This window comes from Molossus molossus, unplaced genomic scaffold (assembly GCF_014108415.1).
Source record: "Molossus molossus isolate mMolMol1 unplaced genomic scaffold, mMolMol1.p scaffold_m16_p_4, whole genome shotgun sequence".
Lineage (NCBI taxonomy): Eukaryota > Metazoa > Chordata > Mammalia > Chiroptera > Molossidae > Molossus > Molossus molossus.
The window spans coordinates 110,768,221-110,788,818 of NW_023425377.1; the positions used below are offsets into that span (position 1 = coordinate 110,768,221).

Sequence of the window (20,598 nt, forward strand, 5' to 3'; positions counted from 1 at the left end):
GAACATACCTTAAGAAGCCTGAAACACCCATCAGAAAGAATATATGTACACCCATGTTTGTAGCAGCACTATTTATAATAGCTCAGATCTGGAAACAGCCCAAATGTCTATCAGTAGACGAATGGATAAAAAAGCAGTGGTACATTTACACAATGGAGTACTATGCAGCTGTAAGAAAGAAAGATCTCTTATCCTTTGAGATGACAGGGAGAGATTTGGAAAGTGTCATCCTACGTGTAAACAAGCGAAACAGAGAAAGACAAGTATCATATGATCCCACTTATTTGTGGAATATAATAGACAGAACAGTCTGAGGAATGGGGTAGTCCCAGAGACATGAAAGTGGGGTACAGACCGACAATCCCCAGAAAAGGGGTGGTCGGGGAGAGATAAACCACAGAACTTACATACATGTGTGCATGAACAATGGACATGGACAACAAAGTTGGGGCAAGGCGGGGAGGGAGGGGGAGAGGTGAATCAGTGGGGGGAAAAGGAGAAACATCTGTAACAAAAATAAATTAATTAATTAAAAATAAATAAATAAATAAATAAATAAATAAATAAATAAAAGCTAGTATTATCCTAACTTGTTTGTAACTTCACATTTTGATTGCTACATAATTTCAAGAGACTAATACATTTATAAAACAAATACTAGTTTAAGGTTTTGGACACATAGTGTACAAAGATATAATTTTGTGACATCAATAACTGACAATATGGGATCAGGGCTATCAATGAGCAGAGTTTTTGTAACATTTTGGAGTTAAGCTGGTATAAATTCCAATTAGTCTGTTATAACTTTAGGATGTTATATATAATCCCCATAGTGACCACAAAGAGAATAGCTATAGAATATATATCAAAAGAAATTAGAAAAAAATTAAAATGTTTAATTACAGAAAATCAACTAAATAAAAAGAGACCATAATACAGAAAATAAAGGTCAAGAAAGATATAAGGCTTATAGAAAGGCAAATAGCATAAGGTAAATAGCAGAGTGACAGAAGTATCTTCTGATCAGCAATTACTTTATTTTTATTTATTTTTTTATCCTCACCCGAGGACATTTTTTTATTTTTTGTTCAGATAGAGTGGAAGGAAGAGAGAGAGGGAGAACCATCGATGTGAAAGGGACACATCGAGTGGCTGTCACCTGCATGACCAACCAGGGCCGGGGACAAACTGCAACTGAGGTACATGCCCTTAGTAGGAACCAAACCGGGTCTCTCTGAACCACAGGCCGACGCTCTAATCGCTGAGCTAAACCAGCCAGGGTTGATCAGCAATTACTTTAAATTTAAATGGATTAAACTCTCCAATCAAAATACAGAGATTACCAGGGCCACTGTCTCATTTTCCAACAGGCCAAACACCCTTTGCCCAGCAGAGCTGTGGAGATAAGATCATTGCTTGGTAGAGCTTCAAGGGAATGAACCCCACCCAGCAGAACTGTGAAGCTCTTTGCCTCCGTGGGTCTGGAAGGTGGGACTGCCATCACAGTGGGCCCAGGAGGCAGAGCAGCAGACAAAATAGGGTTAAACTTGGGCCTTTAGATCTAATGGAATTTGCCTTGCTACATTTTGCATTTGCTTAGGACCCATCATCCCTTTCTTTCTTCCAATTTCTCTCTTTAGGAATGAGAATGTCTATCCTATGCCTGTCTGATGATTATGTTTTGGAAGCACATAAATTGTCTGGTTTCATAGGTTTACAGCTAGAAAGAAATTTTGCCTCATTATGAGTTTTACACTAAATGATATTTTAGATCATAATTTGGACTCTAGACTTTGGAGTTGATGCTAGAATGAGTTAAGATCCCCTGCCCTCATTTACTTGTTAAAGTCCTAACTCTCTAGTGTGACTGTATTTCGAGGTGGCATCTCTAAGGACGCAATTAAAGTTAAATGAGTTAATGAAGGTGCACTTTGCTTTTTGACTTCTAGTCTCCAAAACTATGAGAAAAATAAATGTCTGTTATTTAAGCCCCCCAATCTGTGATGGTTTATTGTGTCATCTCAAGCTGACTAACACAAAGACAAATGAAAATGAAAGCACAACATACCAAAACTTATGGGATGCAGTGAAAGTTGTGCTAAGGGGAAATTTATGGTTATAAATACGTAAATGAAAAAAACAAAATAAAATCTCAGACCAACAATTTTAACTTTGCAACTTAAGGTACTAGAAAAAGAACAAACAAAACCCCAAATTAATAGAAGGAAGGAAGTAATAAATATTAGAGTAGAAACAAATGAAATAGAGAATAGAGAAGCAATAGAGAAAATCAGTTAGACCAATGGTCAGTTCCTCAAAGCATTGAAAAAAAATCCATAAACCTTTACCTAGATTGACTCAAATTACTAAATTCAGAAATGAAAGTGGAGACTGATTCTATAAAATTAAAAAGATTATAAGAAAGTACTATGAATAATTGTATGCCAACAAATTGGATTATTTAGATGGAAAAAATAAATTCTTAGAAACGTAAAACCTGAATCATGAAGAATTAGAAAATTTGAGTAGACCTATAACTAATAATGAAATTGAATCAGTAATCAAAAGTCTCCTAACAAGAAAAGCCCTGGAGCTGATGGCTTTACTGGTGAATTTTACCAAAGATTTAAAAAGGAACTAACACTAATCCTTCTCAAACTTTTCTAAAAAGAGAGGAAGAAAAACTTCCTAACCCTTTCTATGAGACCACCATTACTTTGATAACAAAACCAGGAAAAGAAACTACAACAAACAAACAAACAAGTAAAACAAACAAAAACAGACCAATATCTGGTATGAACATTGATGTAAAAATTGTTAATAAAATAGTAGTAAACTGATTTTCACAGTATATTAAAAGGATTAGACACCATGATTAAGTGGGCTTTATTCCTAGACTATAAGGATGATTTAACGAATAAAACCAACCAATGTAATAGAGCACATTAACAGAATGAAGAAACAAAAATTCATATGATGCTCTCAGTTGATGCAAGAAAAGCATTTTACAAAATTTAACACCTGTTTATGAACAGAAGAAAATTACCTCAACATAATAAAAACAGTTTGTGAAAACCCACAGTGAATATTATCCTCAATGATGAAAGATTGAACACTTTTTTTGTTCCTCTAAGATCAGGAACAAAGCAAGCATACTTGTTTTAGCCACTACTATTTAGCATAGTAATGGAAGTTCTAGCCATTAGGCAAGAAAAATAAAATGCATCTAAATTTGAAAGGAAGAAGTAAAATTATCTTTGTTCCTAGATAAGACCTTATATATAGACTCTTTTTATGCCCAAGGCTCTAGCAAGATACACGTGTTTTTTTTTTTAAAACTTTCCCTAGATTAGTAAATAGAAATTCTCTAATCTCTCTTTACTTACAAAGAAGCCCTCCCGGTCTCTGGTATTATGCATGTAGCTCAGTTTTACTTCCAGGCATGGGGTGCGGAGGGTGTGTGTGTGTGTGTCAGGGCACTTCTATCCTTGACTTTCCTTCCTTTCCCAGGCTTAAACCTCTAATTCCTAGTTAGGCTCATCACTGGTTCACATTACTCAGTGAATCCTGTACCTTTGGCTTCAGCTTGCCACTTGCATAAATTTGCTAGGGCTGCTGTAACCAAGAACCACAAATTGGGTGGCTTAAACTACAAAAATTTAGTATCTCACAGTTCTGGAGATTAGAGTTCTAAGATCAAGGTGTCAGCAGGGTGGATTCCTTCTGAGGGCTTGGAGGAAGAATTTGTTTCATGCGTCTCACTTAGCTTCTGGTTGCTTTGCTGACAATCTGTGGTGTTTCTTGGTGTGTAGGATCATGACACCAATTTCTGCCTTCATCTTCACATGGTGTCCTACTGCATGTGTGTGTCTGTGTCCAAACCTCTCCCTCTTATAAAGATAACAGCATATTGGATTAGGGCCCCACCCTACTCCAGTATGACCTCATCCTCACTTAACTAATTATATCTGTAATGAACCCTTTTCCAAATCACATTCTGAGATACTGGGGTTTAGGACTTAAATGTATAAAATTTGGAGAGGACACAAGTTAACCCATAGCCCTACTCTTCAAATTCCCTTCTTCATTTCTAGCACCTGCATACTTCTTTTTAAATTTATAACTCAGCTATTTAATTTTGTTTCATTGTACATACTGTTTTATTCATCATAGGTATGTATTTGAAGGGAAGGGGCAATGTCTCACATCAACACAATCCACTCATTGGCTGGAATTTTGTTCTTCTATGATTTAAATGGTGAGAAATTAAAAAAAAAAAAAAGAATCACCAATTAATATTTTACAAGAAGTTAAATAATTGCATAAAAGAAGGAAGAAAATATTTTAAAAAGATACTCTCAATAAAGAAAAGGTAGATTTGAAAATTAACTTTAAAAAAAAACACCCCAGAAATGAAAAATATAGTCATTGGAAATACGAACACAATGGATAGGTTAAATTATGTTAGACACAACTGAAGAAAGAATTAGTGAACTGAAAGACAGATCTGGGGAGATAATAAGAATGCCGTGGGGGGGGGGGGGGTTAAAAAAAGCAAAAAAGAAGGGTCAAAAACATGAATTTTAATTAGAAAGTAATTTAATTTTAATTTAAAAATTAAAACAAAGGAGATCTAACATTTGCTTCATGAGGAGTTCCAGAAGAGGATTTGGGAGGGACAGAGAGAACCAGAAATTTCTGTGTAAGAACAGACAATTTTTCAGAATTGAGAAAGGCATTGATTTCAGAAATGCTATTTTTAATACCTAGTTAATTAAGAGTTGACACAATTGGCTCTTGCTTCTTCCCGCTGACTAGGGAGGGAAACTCTAAGGTCTTCTAAAATGAAGACCTCAATTTTGTGTTGGTATTTCCAGGAAAAGATTTTGTTGGGGAAGAGGTTAAAACTACTGGCTGTGGGGTGAAAAGACTTGCCTGAAGACTTTTCACAAATTTCTCCATTTCCAAATCAAATCATATTACAATAATACAAGTTATTTCCTTTTAGTTATTGGGTGATATATCCTCAAAGTAGAGTTTACCACATTCGTGCTATTGAGCAGGTTAATGAACAAAATATTATAAATACAACTTTCTCATCAAAGAACATTTAGAAAATGTTTAGACTGAAGCTATGGCCGTACATACTTAGGGTGTTTATAATGCTTAACTAGTGTGTGGTTCTGATTCTGAATGTAATACTTGTTTTGAAATTTAAATAATAAACAGTATTTTATACATATTTTTGCTTAAAGTCACATTTTGTCATATTTGGCTGCAAAACATATGGTGGAATCAGCATGGTGCCTATCCAATGGAAATATGAATAGGACCACACAAAACGATTCCTCTGTGTCGTTTTGTTCAATGTGGCTTCAAGAAAATAAACTCTTCTCACCACAAAAACTTGCTTGTCATTTCCCACTATTTAAAATGATCACTTCTAACTTCATTTCCAGCACCTTATCCCTTTTCTAACTGTTGTCTACTCTAAAGTGACTTGAAGATTTGTTTATTTTGCTTTGGAATCCCTCATTCTTCATTTTTACCACATTTCTAACTATAAAATGCATATTATTAAAACATGTTGAGCTTTTGGGATAGTTTGATGTTGGTAATGTAAGATTTTTGGCTCATTCATTTAGAGTTTTGTGGTATTTGTATTTTCAGTATATTTGATATTTTTCTATGTGTTTTAACTTTTAAAGATTTTCTTTTAGCACATAATTGAGGACTGACTTCTCAATTCTCCAGAATATTCAACTTAAACTTAATTCAGCTTTCTTTTTCAGCTGTTTATCAGGCAGTCTATTTGTGAGCATTTTTTTAAATAAGATGTTTTTATTGATTTTTTTTTTTTTTTTGAGGGCGAGGAAGAGAGAGGGAGAAAGAGAGAAACATGGATGTGAGAGAAAAACATCAATCTTTTATCTACCGTATGTTCTCTGGCGCTCAACCAACTGATCCACACCAGCCAGGGCTGTGAGCATTCTTAGATTTTTTTTTGTGGTAACCCAAGATGCAGAACTCAGCTTCAAAACAGGCATGAATTATTTTCAGATCTTTTAAATAGGTTGAGACACAGAATAAAAGCATAAGGTTTCTTGCAAAAGCAGAAGAGCAAGGCATGGTCAGTCGTTAGGGTCTATTTCCAATCCTTCACAGCCTGCACTTGCTAAAGGGTAATACCCTAAATAGGACACGATATTCTAATAAGAATTTGGTACAGAATATTGTTAAGGGGAAACCTTAAATGCCTATCATTGTTCATTTTAATGCAGTCCTGTATCATATAACTTTTTCATTGGTTTGTTTCTCAACTTCGGCACTACTGAAAATTTGGACCAGATAATTATTTATTGTGGGGAATTTTGTTGTGTATAGGATGTATGGCACTATCCCTGGCTTCTCTCCAGTAGCACCCTCCCCAGTCATGATTGTCAAAAACACCTCCAGACATTGCCAAATGTTCCTTTTACTGCAAAATCATCCCTGGTTGAGAATGACTGGTTTAGGAAATTATGTTGCTAATACCTGTTCAAGACCGAATCTAGTCTTGACCCTTATTTCCCAGTTGTCTTTCGTACTTAAGCTTTGCCTGTTAACTGTTCTTTATTCTGCATATGAATTATTTATTTTGATCTCTAAATACATATTTTTTGTCTTTACATTTTTTGTTTTGTTTTATAGGAAATCTACCCATTTCATCAGTCATTTGATATTCACTTTTTTTGTTTTGTTTTGTTTTGTTTTGTTTTCATTTTTAATAGAACACAAACAACCGTATATTTTCAATTCCTTTACTCTGGACATTAAAGAAATGTAGGGTTTATGCTTATGATGACACACAGCTGGGAAGGTTTCTCCAAATTGATATTGAATCACTGATAAATGCCCTTTGGATGCAATCTCCTTATCAGTCATTCACAGTGGCCCCAAACCTACTTTTCTAAATGTTTCTAACTTTGTTGTGTGAAACAATCAAAATGCCTTATCCAAATCAAGAGAGACCACATCTGTATTTACTCCTCTCCTTGGTAGAAGCAAATTAACTGTCTTTCGAAGTTTCTTCTTTACACAGTCACATTGGCTGCTTGCTAATGATTGAATGGAATCATTCTCGAACTACACAGGAGAGCAATGGATAGCCTGTGCTATTTTGTGAAAACGGACTATGCCAAGACTTGCCAAGCTCTGTCAATAAGTGCCTTTTTAAAATAAATCATGGATAGTGAAAAGTAGCACTTCTCTTACAGACGCAGAAAACCTATATGGTTGGGCGTGGTTAAGTATCTTATCTCCCCGGTTTCTTTCATCCCTCCCTACCATTCTTCCTTCATTTATTTACCGTGCATTTACCTATTTATTTAGCTAGCAATTACAGGTCACTCACTGTGTGTCCGAACATTGAGAGGACAGTGATGAAAACAATAGGGCCCTGGCCTTCAAGTGGAAGGAGGACTGATTTGGGGGTGGGATGGAGGAGCAGTGAACAGCTGTTTCTACTCGAATGCAGCAAGCGTCGTGATAAAAGGGAGCACACCTTTATAGGGATGTGTGGGTGGGGTGCTTCTCAGAAACAGGGATGCCTAAAGTCAGGGATAAAGGTGGGGTCGGAATATTCTGCAGGAAACACGGGAGAGACAGCCCAGGTGGAGGAGCAGGATAAAAGAAGGCGGGACCGGGAAACAGATGGTTCCGTGTACCTGGACGGAAAGTTCTCTTCTTTGATTAGAACGGACTTGAGTGGGAGACACTGAACCAACTAGAAGACCACCCATGATTTATATAAACATAGTTACTGTCCATGCTTATGACTGTGTTTTCCTCCCAAATTTCTCCTTGTGATGGGAATGGCTAAAAAACACCACAGCATTTCTGAGTGAACATTTCTTAATGGAGACATGGTTTTCCTAATGGAATGTCAGCAAAAACAAAACAAAACAAAAAAAACCCTGTTTCTTTACATAATGACCCTACTTTCAAGTTGGCTTTAATTTATTCTCATATTTTCATAGGCTTTCAATACCACATTATGCTATTTTATACCAATATTTTAAACTAAGTCATACCTAGTGAATTAAAGAAGGCAGCCACTATATAACCACTGTTTAAATTCCGAGGAAATTATTGTTCCCGCTCATTTATTTGCAATCACTATGTTCTCCTTACTTCCTAGATCCTTATTTTTTCCTCATTTCTTATTTTCTAATTCATTCTTCATTTTTCTCAGGCCTTAGAACTCCTGCCTTTATCCTCATATTTGTTACATGTGGGACTAGATTATGCTTGCTGCTCTTCAAGGGGATAAAGAATTAGATCACAGAACACAAATAATCTTCATGTCTGCTTGCAAATGAGCAGGATCATTTTTGTATCAGTTTATTATAAGTTGAGAACTAAGACTAATCCTACTGATTAAAAAAATTGTTTTATTGATTTTTAGAGAGAGAGAAAGGAAGAGGGGGAGAGAGAGAGAGAGAAGTATCAATGTGAGAGTAGAACATTGATCAGCTGCCCCCTGCACATCCCCTTACAGAGGATCGAGCCTGCAACCCAGATACGTGCCCTTGAGTGGGAATCGAACCAGCAACTCTTCGGTGCATGGGATAATATTCAATCAACTGAGCCACAATAGCCAGGGCTAATCTTGGTGATTTTTATTTAGTAATTTGAAAAAAATTAAACCGAGACGTTGATCACTACCTCAAAGTGGGCAGCGATTACTATCACATACTTTGCAGATAAAGAAAGGATAAAAACAATAAGTGGACTTACAAAGGATTTATAGTAAGTAAATCAAGGAACATATCAATAAAGCTATGCATTGAATTGACTCTGGGAATAGTTTATCAATAACATATAAACTATTCCAATTATATTAAATGACCCATCTTGTAGTTGAAAAACTATGATACATTTTTTTATTTTATTTTATTTTTTTTTTACATTTCAATGATGATGTAGTTGATATTTCTAGGATTTGCATTGGGAAGATGCAATTTACCATCACAAAGAAACTCCTTGATATTGTGGGCCTGTGCTGCAGAGTCTCTCTTGGGAAGAACTGGTGCACACTGTTAGGGGTCCATAGCTAGTGTCGCCTGAGAAAAGGAGCAGGCTAGGAGGCAGAATTATGGCTTCCCACAGACATCCCGGGCATGTGCTCACAACCTAGGCATGTGCCCTGACCGGGGATCGAACTGGCGACCCCTTGGTGCATGGGTCAACACTCAACCACTGAGTCATACTGTCAGGGCTAATCAGGTCATCTTAGAATAGGGAGATGATTTGGGATTATCTGGGTGGGTCCAAGGTAGGCACAGGGGTTCTTCAAAGTGAAAGTGGGAGGTGGAAGAGCCAGTGTGGGAGGGGTGTGATATGAGAAAGGCCCAACCAGCCACGGCCGGCTCTGAAGATGGAAGGGGGCCAAGGAATGCAGGCCGCCTGGAGAAGCTCAAAAGGCCAGAAAATGAGTCTATTTTAGAGCCTCCAGAAAGGAATGCAGTCCACTGACACTTAGATTTTAACCCCGTGACACCCGTTTCAGACATCTGACCTCCAGGACTGTAAGATAATAAATTTGTGTTGTTGTAAGCCACTGGATTTATGGTAACTTGTTACAGCAGCAACAGAAAACCAGGTCAGAATTCTGGAGAGGGAATTGAGAGGAGATGGAGAATTCATCCAAGTGGGTTCAGCCATCACAGCAATTCTCTTGTAATTTAGGGGAAAAAAGTAAGAAGAAATAGAACATTGGAATATCAAAGACCGCTTCTAGCTAGACAAATATGCTCTTCTAACTCGCTCACCCCCTGGTAAGGGTGGAGTGAGAGTTGATGTAAACGAAATGCCTCTGAATATAGGATTCACATGTTGCTAAATTCAGTTCACTATTTTCAATTATTTACTCAATTTTCTATAGTCAGTTACCTTTTTGCTCTTCTTTTTAGGGGAAGAAAATATGACCATACTTAAACCTGCTGAGAGCTGACTTTTGATGAGGCCACGACGCTCACCGGTTCAATCATCACACACTCAAGGTACATTATGAGTTCAATATTTCCTATTTGGAATTTTTGTTGTCCTGAAGTTTTCCTATGCTTTATGGAAATACTGACTTGGATTCTGGTTTAACGGGATATGTTAGTGTTGTTCACTATAGGATCCCCATAGAATGACACATGGAAAGACTGGAGTCCCATACCACTTCAATGAAGTTGGGCATAAAAACTGACACAGACATTTAGAACATCCACTGTCACTTTCCTCAGCCGGGCCATCAATATTGCTAACATTCACCCCACTAAACGTGTTGGCAATCCATGATGTCCCATTTCAATAGCAAAGTGAGAACAAATCTCAAGTTTATTTTCTAACAAATCTTTCAGGGAAAAAACATCAAAGATTTCTTGCTTGCCACTAGGAAAAGGTATTTTATTGGCTCTGGACTTGACCTGAGGACACTTTCTGGAATGTCAAACAGATCTATTGATTTCTGTACTTGTATATCACAGTAAAAACAGCTCCTGCTTTTCCTTTTAATCCCTATGACTACGTTTTAATTGCAGAAAGTTGCTATCCTAGGTTCATGATAAATAGAATAAATTGATTGAGATATCGTACCCAATTCTTTTTTCTTCCTTGTATTGATACCCTCTGCGATATGTTTACAAACTCTCACACCAAGAGATAGTCTGTTTCCCTGCCTCCTGGATCTGGACTGACCTCGTGAGCTGCTTTTGTCAACAGAATGGAGCATTGGCACCAATTCTGAGATGAGGCCTTAAGACAGTGGTTCTCAGCCTTCCTACTGCCGCAGCCCTTTAATACAGTTCCTCACGCTGTGGTGACCCCCAACCATAAAATTATTTTCGTTGCTACTTTATAACTGTAATGTTGCTACTGTTATGAATCGCCATCGGAAATATGTGTTTTTCTGATGGGCTTAGGTGACCCCTGTGAAAGGGTCGTTCGACCCCCAAAGGGATCGTGACCCACAGGTTGAGCACCGCTGCCTTAAGAGGTTTTGAGCATTTCAACTTTCTCTGGGATACCTGTTTCCACCATGAGAATAAGTCCAGGCAACCTGCTTGAGGATGATAAACCACATGAAAATGAGCCAAGGTGTCAGCCTGCAGGAGCCAGCACCCAGGAGCATAAGCAACACGGGTAATTGACCTGTGGCCCATCCAACAGGTTGGGCAGGGGCTGACTGCTCAGTTGAGTCCAGCCTAAATTGTTGATCCAGAGAATGTTCAGGTAAATAGTATTGATTGAGGCGGTTCCATTTGTGTTTTGTTTGTTTTTATGCACCCAGTAATCCTCGATGCAGTAGATTATATGGAGGTCTGTGAACTCTGAAATTTGGTGTGTATGTATGTTTCTCTGGGAAGAACTTTTAGCATTTAGCTATACTAAGACAACTGCGGTCCAGAAACATTTTACAAATCATTGCCTTATTGGTGCAGTGACGGGTGTAATCACATGCCAGATGTCTGACCCATGCATCTCCTGAATAAAACTACTCAGATTCTGAAGACAACTTTTTGTTAGAGTGAGAGTAAACACACACACACTCACACACAAGTTTCATGTGTATATGCATGTGTACCTATCACACTTTTGATAATTGAACTGGAAATCTTTGGATCTCTTTTGTCGGTCGTGTATGCTATCATACCTTGTCATTATCTATCATGTAGCGCTTGTCTTTTGTGCATTGCTTATGATTAACTGCTAGAGTATTAGATTAAAAGATCAATTTCAAATGCTAATACCCTAATTAGATTGCCACCCCAGATTACATATATGTTCTTCTTGGAAGAATTTGCTGTTAAAATACCTTCATAATCCATGGTTTAGGATAATCTCTTCCAACCGTGTCACTTTCATCCTTACCGTGAGCTGATGGTCTCCCCTCTCACTTCCTACAAGTAGAAATCATGAGAGGGAAGCTTTCTCATCTCTTGTAGGACAGCAATCGTGTGGACTATATAAAATCTGTAACGTATGACCCATTGCTTAGCTGGCAAAGCTAAAGGAGGGTTAGCAATTGTTTCATTGTTTTAACACTGAAATGCACACACACACACACACACTCACATTTTTAACTGGATTTCTGTCCCCAAGTTGTGGGGTATTGTCATTTTCATCCAATGTCTGTGGTGTTCTTTGGAGACTCAGGAGGCTCAGGGCTGTGCTTGAACGCCTAGCGTGTGCTCTGCACTTATCTACCCTGTGCCAAGGCTTGAGAGCCGTGCATTTTCCCCAAACTCAGATCTTCTGGCTCATTGTCAGTCAAGTCATGCCAGAGCTGCTAGCCAACAAAAGCATATAGGGAAAATAAATTTGTCATAGGAAAAGTACAGAAAAGCGATCACTTTCGGGCAGGACTACAGTAAGAACACTGTTAGGCTGCATTTCACTAATGTTAAAAACAAAACGCCTTGCCAAATAGCTTTAAATTTGTGTGTGTATGTGTGTGTGTGTGTGTGAATTAAAGCCCGAGTTTTGGATACTTCCACCATATAGTTTGACCAAAATTCAGTTATGCACAGAAAACCATAGACATTTGCAAGAGCTATTTACCCAGGAACCAAGATGGTTATATTTTAACCCTTCCCCCACACCGGACCCAACCTTGTTTTTGCTAGCCAGCTCCCAGGTGTGAGAGATGGGGGTGGGGTGGTGGGGGTGGTTTGAATTTCAGCAAAGCATAGCAGGTGTAAAGGTGGTCTCAGAGAAACACCTCCTTTCTTTCCACAGAATAACAGGTCATTTCACTGAGAAAAGAGCTGGGTTTTCTCCAGCACTTGCAACTTACAGCTTCAAATACGTACCACATGGAGAGGATTTCCAGAAAACTACAGAGTGGCTGCTATAAACACCTAGTGCCTGGGAATGGAGGTTTCTATCAGTTCTTTGTCTTTGCTTTAAGCTAGACCACAACCGTGATGATGTTGTCTTTCTTGTTTTTGGTTCTGAAATTACTTAGACATGCATATAAAAAGATAAAAAGGAGGTAAGGCAATCTACAGAAGATTGATGTTCTAGATATTTAAAAAGTCTTTTTCAAAGACGACATTGTCTACTGTTTATGCGTCTGTCAGATTATAATAGATTTTGTCACCCATGTAGGATGAAATCGGAATAGAAATCTGAGGTGGCCTTCAGATGCCATATTTGCCACAAACAGTTTCCGACGTTGCTATAGCAGGGACTCGACAATTTGGTGGGCTCATATGCTGTCGCTGTGAGAACCAGGCAGCTGAACTTCCTCAGTGAGGTCATGATCATGGGCAAAGGAGGTGGTGCCTACCACCCAGTAAGAAAGAAAATGAACTACACATAAAGTCTGTACAATTTCCAAGCAGTTATGAGAGTCCCTTTCCTCCTTCTGCATTCCCTAAGTCACACGTGCTCTCGTTACATCTGCATCCTTTCTTTTCTCCTGCAAGGTGGCCATTAGTGTTCCTTTTCAATAGATACTATGTGTCTAAACACTTTGGATTTGCAGAATGGGTATTACACACTGTGTTTTGTCCTGACCCCGGTGTCTCCTTGAGAAGGCTGTGTCTATTACATATTATCCCCAGAAGATGAGCATGATTTAGGGATTTCTGTGTGCTTGTCCTGGGACCTCTGTGTTGGAAAGAAAAAATCCCACACAAAGAGTCTAGGCACGGGCTGAGCTCCGAAGCTGCATGCTCTGTTTCCTTTCATCGTTTTTTTTTTTTTTTTTTTTTTATTAAATGATCTCAGATTTTCCTTTTGCGTTGACCCAAGATAGTCTTTTGAGCAACTTACAATTTTCCAGCGGCCTCCACCCTCTGTTTTTGGATTGCTTTTGTTTTCTAACTCTTGTAGCCACTTAGTTATTTACTAGTAGCTCAGGAAGTGTCCTAAAACTGCAAAGTTATTTGCTAGATATACATAATAACTGACACACACTTAAGATCTGTACACATACACTCACACATAAATGTATCTCCAAACGAATTCCAAGGTTGCGGGAAAAGAATCTACAGTTGGTCTCATGTAGCAAAACTTGTTTGGACAACTTCTTCCTTTAGCTGAGAGAACTTTCAAAAAGCTTCTGTAGTAGAGGAACCTTGATAATTTTTTTCAAAAAGTATTTTGTGCTGTACAAATAGGAGCAACTATGGTTAAAATTTACCTAATCTCTGTTTCAACTCAGGATTTACAGAAACTTTAGGGCTCAGCTTTTTTTTCTAGTCTGTATGACAATTCTCTGCCACTGAGAACCAAGTGTGCCCACAAAGCTCAAGTTCCCAGAACAAACTTAGGTCTCTGAATTGTCCTCATGACTCTAAACTTGATCTGAAATCGAGGGACATAAAAATGTTCCCATTTATGAAAAGTTGGGGGGATCATATGTTTATAATATGAACTGTATTTTAAATATCAAATGCCATAGCATTTGATATTTTAAAAAATTCTATGGTTAATCTCTCTCCCTCTTTTTTTTGTAAAGAATTGTCACAGAATCTATTTTGGGTGTAGGCCCAGACCTTCCTGTTTTGTTGGCTCAGGTGATACACACACCTTTTATGCAGACGCTCTGCCTTCTACCTAGTACCATCTATATCATGCGTCATATTTTATTACCTGCATTAAGTACAGGACTCTAACATCACTTCTGAAACTGTTTCACGCAGTACTCTCCATGCTAGAGAGCACGCACACTGATCTGTCCACCTTGGGAAGTCCACAACGGAGCCCAAAGTGGCCCAAATCACGTTTGAATTTTCTTTGAACACTTTACCTGCAATATTAATACAACATTTATACTATAATTTATAATACTTGCTTATTTTCATTTAAAATGTAATGAATTACTTACCATTAAGTAAAATTGGTGCAACAGGAAGAGGGGCCATGTTCTTTCTGCTCCCTCCCCACATGCCCAGCATGGCTGTGAGGCAGCAGACGGGGCTCATGTTCTTCCTGCCGTCACCCAGTAACACAGTTAGCACGTGGTTGTTCTTTTCAAGTGCTTACGTGTGTGTGTGTGTGTGTGTGTGTGTGTGTGTATTTTAAGATGGCAGAAAATTGCAAGGATGAATGGTGAAGGGAAAAGAGGCAGTAGAGCCTTGACCAGTTTGCTCAGTGGTTAGAGTGTCAGCCCGCGGACCAGAGAGTCCCGGGTTCGGTTCCACTAAGGGCACGTACCTCGTTTGTGGTTTGTCCCCGCCCTGGTTGGGGTTGTGCGGGTGGCAACCATTTCATGTGTCTCTCTCACAATGATGTTTCTCTCTCTCTCTCCCTCCCTCTCTCCCTCCCGCTCTGTCTGGAAATAAAAAAAAAAAAAGCAAAAATGTCTTCAAGTGAGGATTAAAAAAAAAAAAAAAAAGAGGCAGTAGAAGGATTAAAGATATAGGAAAAAGATCTTCCTCTGCTCAGGAAGGTATGTGGAGTTCCTGTGATTGCCATAGTACATGACCAAACACTTTGTAGCTTAAAACAATAGGAATGTATTCTTTCAGTCTTGGCAGCCAGAAGTCTGAAATCAAGGGGTCGGCAGGGCCGCCTCGCTCTGGAGCCTGGGGGTGTGGGGAGAGAGCCCTACTTTGACTCCTCTGTCTTCCGGGGGTTGCTGGGTTTCTTGGCATTCCTCGACACTGGCCCCACCAGTCAGCCTGTCCCGTTTTCACATTGCTCTGTCCTCCGTGCGTTTGCGCTCCTCTTCTGTCTGTTTCGAACCTCCCTCTGCCACCTGGATCCTCCAGAAGGATCTCAGGATCCTCGCCTTAACCACGTCTTTGAAGACCCTTTTCCCAAGTAAGGTCACCATTCACAGTCACAGGGACTAGGATGTGGACATGTCCTTCTCGGGACCACTAGTCAACCACAACTGAAGGGATCAGGAGTTCAGGTAAAGGGATGAGTCTGGAACTGGAGCTGGAGTGGGAAGAGAATGAGGAAGAAAGCTACGAGAGGGATGTGCAGGACTGGACTTGGTGGGTCAGAAGCCCAGAGTTCTACCTGGAAGCCCGATTTCTCTGTGAAGCAGGAGGCAAGGTCATCTGTTCAGAGGAAGGCAGTGGACATCGACCTGAGTGTAGGAGGAAAATGAAATACCATAAAAGCTGGGTGCAGAAGGAGAATTTGACCAAGAACAGGTAAAGGGCAAGGGGTGGGCAGTTAAGGTGCCGAGGACTGTATATTTCTAGATCTTACATTTGTGAATTTGACTATATCTTTATGCATCTAAGGTTGTATTTTTTATCAGTGGTGTGCACTAAAACAGAAACAACTGCAACAACAAATAAAGAAAAGCAAAACCAATGCCGGTGAAAATAAAGCACAGTCTGCTAACAGTCTAGACGAGCCCAGCAAATTCGCTGCTTTCTCGCCGTGAAACCCCGGGAAACGCTGATGGTGGCTAGCTCATGGCCAGAATTCATGTGGGGGAGAAGGAATGAAAGCCTTCAGTCACTGGGAGCTCCATGGGGAACAGGGCAAATTGAGCTGAATTTTCTTTGGCTTCTGATCTGAAGTTTCTCCAGAAAAGGCTTTTCGAGGAAATGAGAGAAATGCCAAGAAGGGGAGTGTGCTAAATGTGGGGTAGATAAGCCTGCACATACTGTGTTTGTCCAAGCGATCAAACCATAGGAACAAACTTCAGTCTGTAACTTTAGCCTTATTATCACTTAAAAAATTTAACGTGGGGATATTTACTGGGCACCGGCCATGTGTTGGCATCCATATTGTCCTGAATCCAGGTTTGGGGGAAAATAATGCCAGCATTAATCTAAATGACTTCAAGCAAGTTCTGATGTTTAATCTTCCCACCGTATACCATCAAACCCATGTCCAAATGTCCAGACGGTTTTAACATGATCAGAAGAAGGGATCAGACGTTTTTCTGGCCTCCTTCATGTATGAGCCAATGAGCTTACTGGAATCTCGATATTTGGATTAATGGCACAGAGAAGGGCAAGAATTTTGTTTTCTGGGTCCATGATATTACTTTTGTGGTTCCTCAAGTGATAGTGTACAGTATTGCTAGACTTATGTATTATGTATACGTATCCTGCAGGCACCAGGAACCAAGGGCATGATTATACATGCCTTACAGTAGTGTTTCTCAGATATTAGTGTGCATACAAATCTCTTGGGAATCTTGTAAATATTCGGATTCTGTAGGTTTGGGGTGGGCCTGGGATTTCGCTTTTCAAACAAGCTCTCAGATGATGCTGATGCAGCTGGACCAAAGAATATATTTCATTTAGCAAGATGTTAGACTATTTAAAAAACATGCAGAGTGCTTACATGATCCAAAAAATATGTGGACTGGTAGCTGTAACATCAGAGAAAAAATCACAGATGGCAGTAAGCTGAAAATGCTTTCCTTATCTTCTGAGAAGATCCATGTTCAGCCTCTCAGTAAGTCTTCGTATTGACCATCCACCCACTTAGCTTTCTCTGCAGTGAGTATCCGGCAGTTAAAAGGAGCCAAAAAATCTAAAGATAGTGCGAAATGACTTGAGCTGGAATGGGCCCAGTGAGTACATCCCTAAGATGTATGGGGTTTTTCTTTTTTCTGTTTTCCCCCGGTTCTTTTTAATATTAAACCTCGTGAAAAAAACTGGACAATCTCTTGAGAAGAAAGAGCTTTTTGTTTTTAGGATCAGGATTTCAGTAGTGGTTTTGGAGACACAGATATTAAGATTTCTTAAAGTAATTGCATATTTAGCCATCAGAGAGGATCTATCGGTTCCTCATTTCGCATCCATTTTCTCTTTCCTCTTTTCTATCAGAAACCCGATTTTGTGAAGTGATGCCCTGCCCCACCCCCCAACAGCATGAAGTCATGTGCCTGGAGATAAAGAACACCTCCCAACTCCAACAGAGGGTCTGGTTTATTTAAGGTTAATCCCACTTCTTTTGCCAGAAGTTTCGAAATGATAAGTGGAAGCCTCTAGGACAAATTTTCTTACTCCAAAGAGAGATCTGTAGAAGAGAAAAATGTATCATATGTATTTTATTTGGACACGAGCTCTGGAACCGCCAAAGTCCTCTCGTAACCAGCCTGAGAATAAGGCCAGCACTTTAGAGGTTAGAACTGATAACACCATTAGCCACTGACGTAACCAATCCGATCACCCTCCCTACTTTGGGACCTTTTATTATGTGAAATAACTTCTATTTTTTAAAAAGTACTCTAGCTAGTTTTATTTGGGATCTCTGTTACTTGTAACCGAAAACATTTTTCTTTTTATCTTCACACCAAATAAAATGGAAAAGACAGGGCCTGGAGAGCACCCACTGGTGGATTAGTTGCCCTTAGAATCCTCAGGACGATCCCAAAACAGTGAAAATTTGTAGCCATCGTATGAAAGCCACATAAACACAGTCTGGTTACACTGAAATAACCAACCACACTGCCTGGCTGGTGTGGCTCAGTGGATTGAGCTTCCTCCCATGGACAGAGAAGTCCCAGTTCGATTCCCGGTCAGGGCACATGCCCGGATTTCGGGTTCAGGAGGTAGCTGATCAATGTTTCTCTCTCATATGGATGTTTCTGTCTCTCTCTCTCTAAAAAACAAACTATCCATAAAAACATAATGTAAAAAAAAAAAAGAAATAACCAACCACTGCTGATTGAACAGATGAATTTTCTTCTGCTAAGTGAATAGATGAATTTTTTTTAAATTTTAACAATTTTTTCCAAAAAGTATTATTTTAAAAGTCAAATTTGAAATTACACTGATAAATCTTAGACCTGAGCAGGTTTTTAACATGGATTTATTTATGCTCAGTTTCCATTGTATGTGCTTCGGGTGGGTTCCGGTGAGTGGCCCGAGACTGTTCATGACTGCTTCCACTGTGAGCCAGTGTACGGCAAGAAAAACAAGTCACCAGCCACTCTTTCTGCACGTCGAACACACACGTCGCCGGAGTGGACGCTGCACAGACGTGAAAAACTGGGACTCACATCACAGTGGAGGCTGCCGCAATGCTTTGACACTGGCTTCCCCCTAAAGTAAATAGTCTTAGTTCGTCGATCATTTTTTGTTAAAACTCCATTTGTGAGTGTTGTGAAACATTAAATAATCTGTACGTTTGCACTGCTGAGTATGATGCTGTGTGAAGCAAAGGAGTTGAAGAATGACTTCTTTATAATAGCACATGGCAAATCTCTCTAATGAGAGGCCATTTACTGCACAAGCCTTGTACATGTGGTACTTGACAGCAGGTGTCTGGAGAAAATCCTGCAAACATTTTCAAGCATACTTGTTGCTGGCAATTGACAAGAAAAGGTAAAGATCTGAATGTGGAGAATTGAACCAGAAAGGAGAATAAAATGCAAAACGATAACGAAAGAGAATTGGAGGGGAAAAGAACCCTACAAACCCCAGCTCACCAGCTTGTTTCTACATTAAGGAAGTGTATAAATAACTCCATCAGAGGGCACTAAACATGACATATTACCTACACGGAAGAGAAAGGTCTTATTGTGCTCCAGCCACTGAGTTACCTAAGGCTCCTTTCTCAATAGAGAATGGATACAAGTGACTGGCTCACGTCAGTGTGGAGTTTAATTAAACCACTCAGCGCTGGTCTGCAGAAGCTGAGAATGAAATTTATTGGGGGAAAATATTCATTTGGACTAGTTTTACATGAGATTTTTTTGCATCCTATGCTTAATGTCAAATGCAGGGCTGTCACTCATAATTGTGTTTTTGTGCGCTGAACAAAGGCATGTGGTCCAAGAGGTGAGTGGGGGCTGCGATCAAAGCCACATTGCACTTGCCAAACTGATACCCTGGTGAAGGGCTACCTTTGCTGGTGTGTGTGTGTGTGTCCATTATTTTCATCCCACAAAGGTACTTTCTTTAGTTAAGCCATGTACTCTCATCATTTACTAATTCACCAAATGAAAGGGAGAAGCACTTTTTTAAATGGTGCTTTTAGTAATTTGTCCACCTAGAGAGGAGACCCCTTTTCCTCCTTGGCAGAAAGGCACACATAAGCTAGCAGCTGCCCTATTCAAAACCTAAGATGGGGTCTTTGCTCCAAAATTGGACCATAGGAAAAGACTGTCATAGAGGCCAGTTGGGCATTAGCTACTGATCTAGAGGCAGATAACTCTTATACTTTGAGAACTGTTGTTACTGAAGAATAAATGTGGTCTCATTATCTGCTTTGTATTCCAGGAATTAGCCTAGTCTGATGGTGAAAGTTAACAGACTGTAGAGGGAAGAATATGTCCCCAAAAGGTGAGATGTATAATCCTACGCTTTCATCACCAGCCAGGTGTTCCCTGGTCTTGGGCTTAGGAACACAAGGTGAGCAGAGTTAATGGGGCACACCTTTTTCTTGTATTCTGTATGACATATCACACTTTATGTATGACTAGGAGAAGAGTGAAAAAACAAAGCAATTGAGAGCAAAAGGAAACCACACACGAAGTCTGCTTGGCACTGGCTGGTTTGGTTCAGCAGTTGGAGCGATGTCCTCTGGACTAGAGCGTCCTGGGTTCGGTTCCCACTAGGGGCATATGCCAAAAAAAAAAAAAAGTCTGTTTGTTTTTTCCCTCTCTTCTTATCAAAGTTTTAGTGGGGATTT

The 20,598-nt window shown here is 39.4% G+C and overlaps 1 long non-coding RNA gene across 1 annotated transcript; it reads left to right on the top strand.

The window, feature by feature from the left end:
- Positions 1-1,156: 1,156 nt before the first annotated feature.
- On the top strand, positions 1,157-12,903 carry LOC118615952. Its single transcript, XR_004956508.1, has 3 exons — positions 1,157-1,199; positions 9,954-10,043; positions 12,769-12,903. It is a non-coding gene; the product is annotated as an uncharacterized LOC118615952 (long non-coding RNA).
- Positions 12,904-20,598: the final 7,695 nt, after the last annotated feature.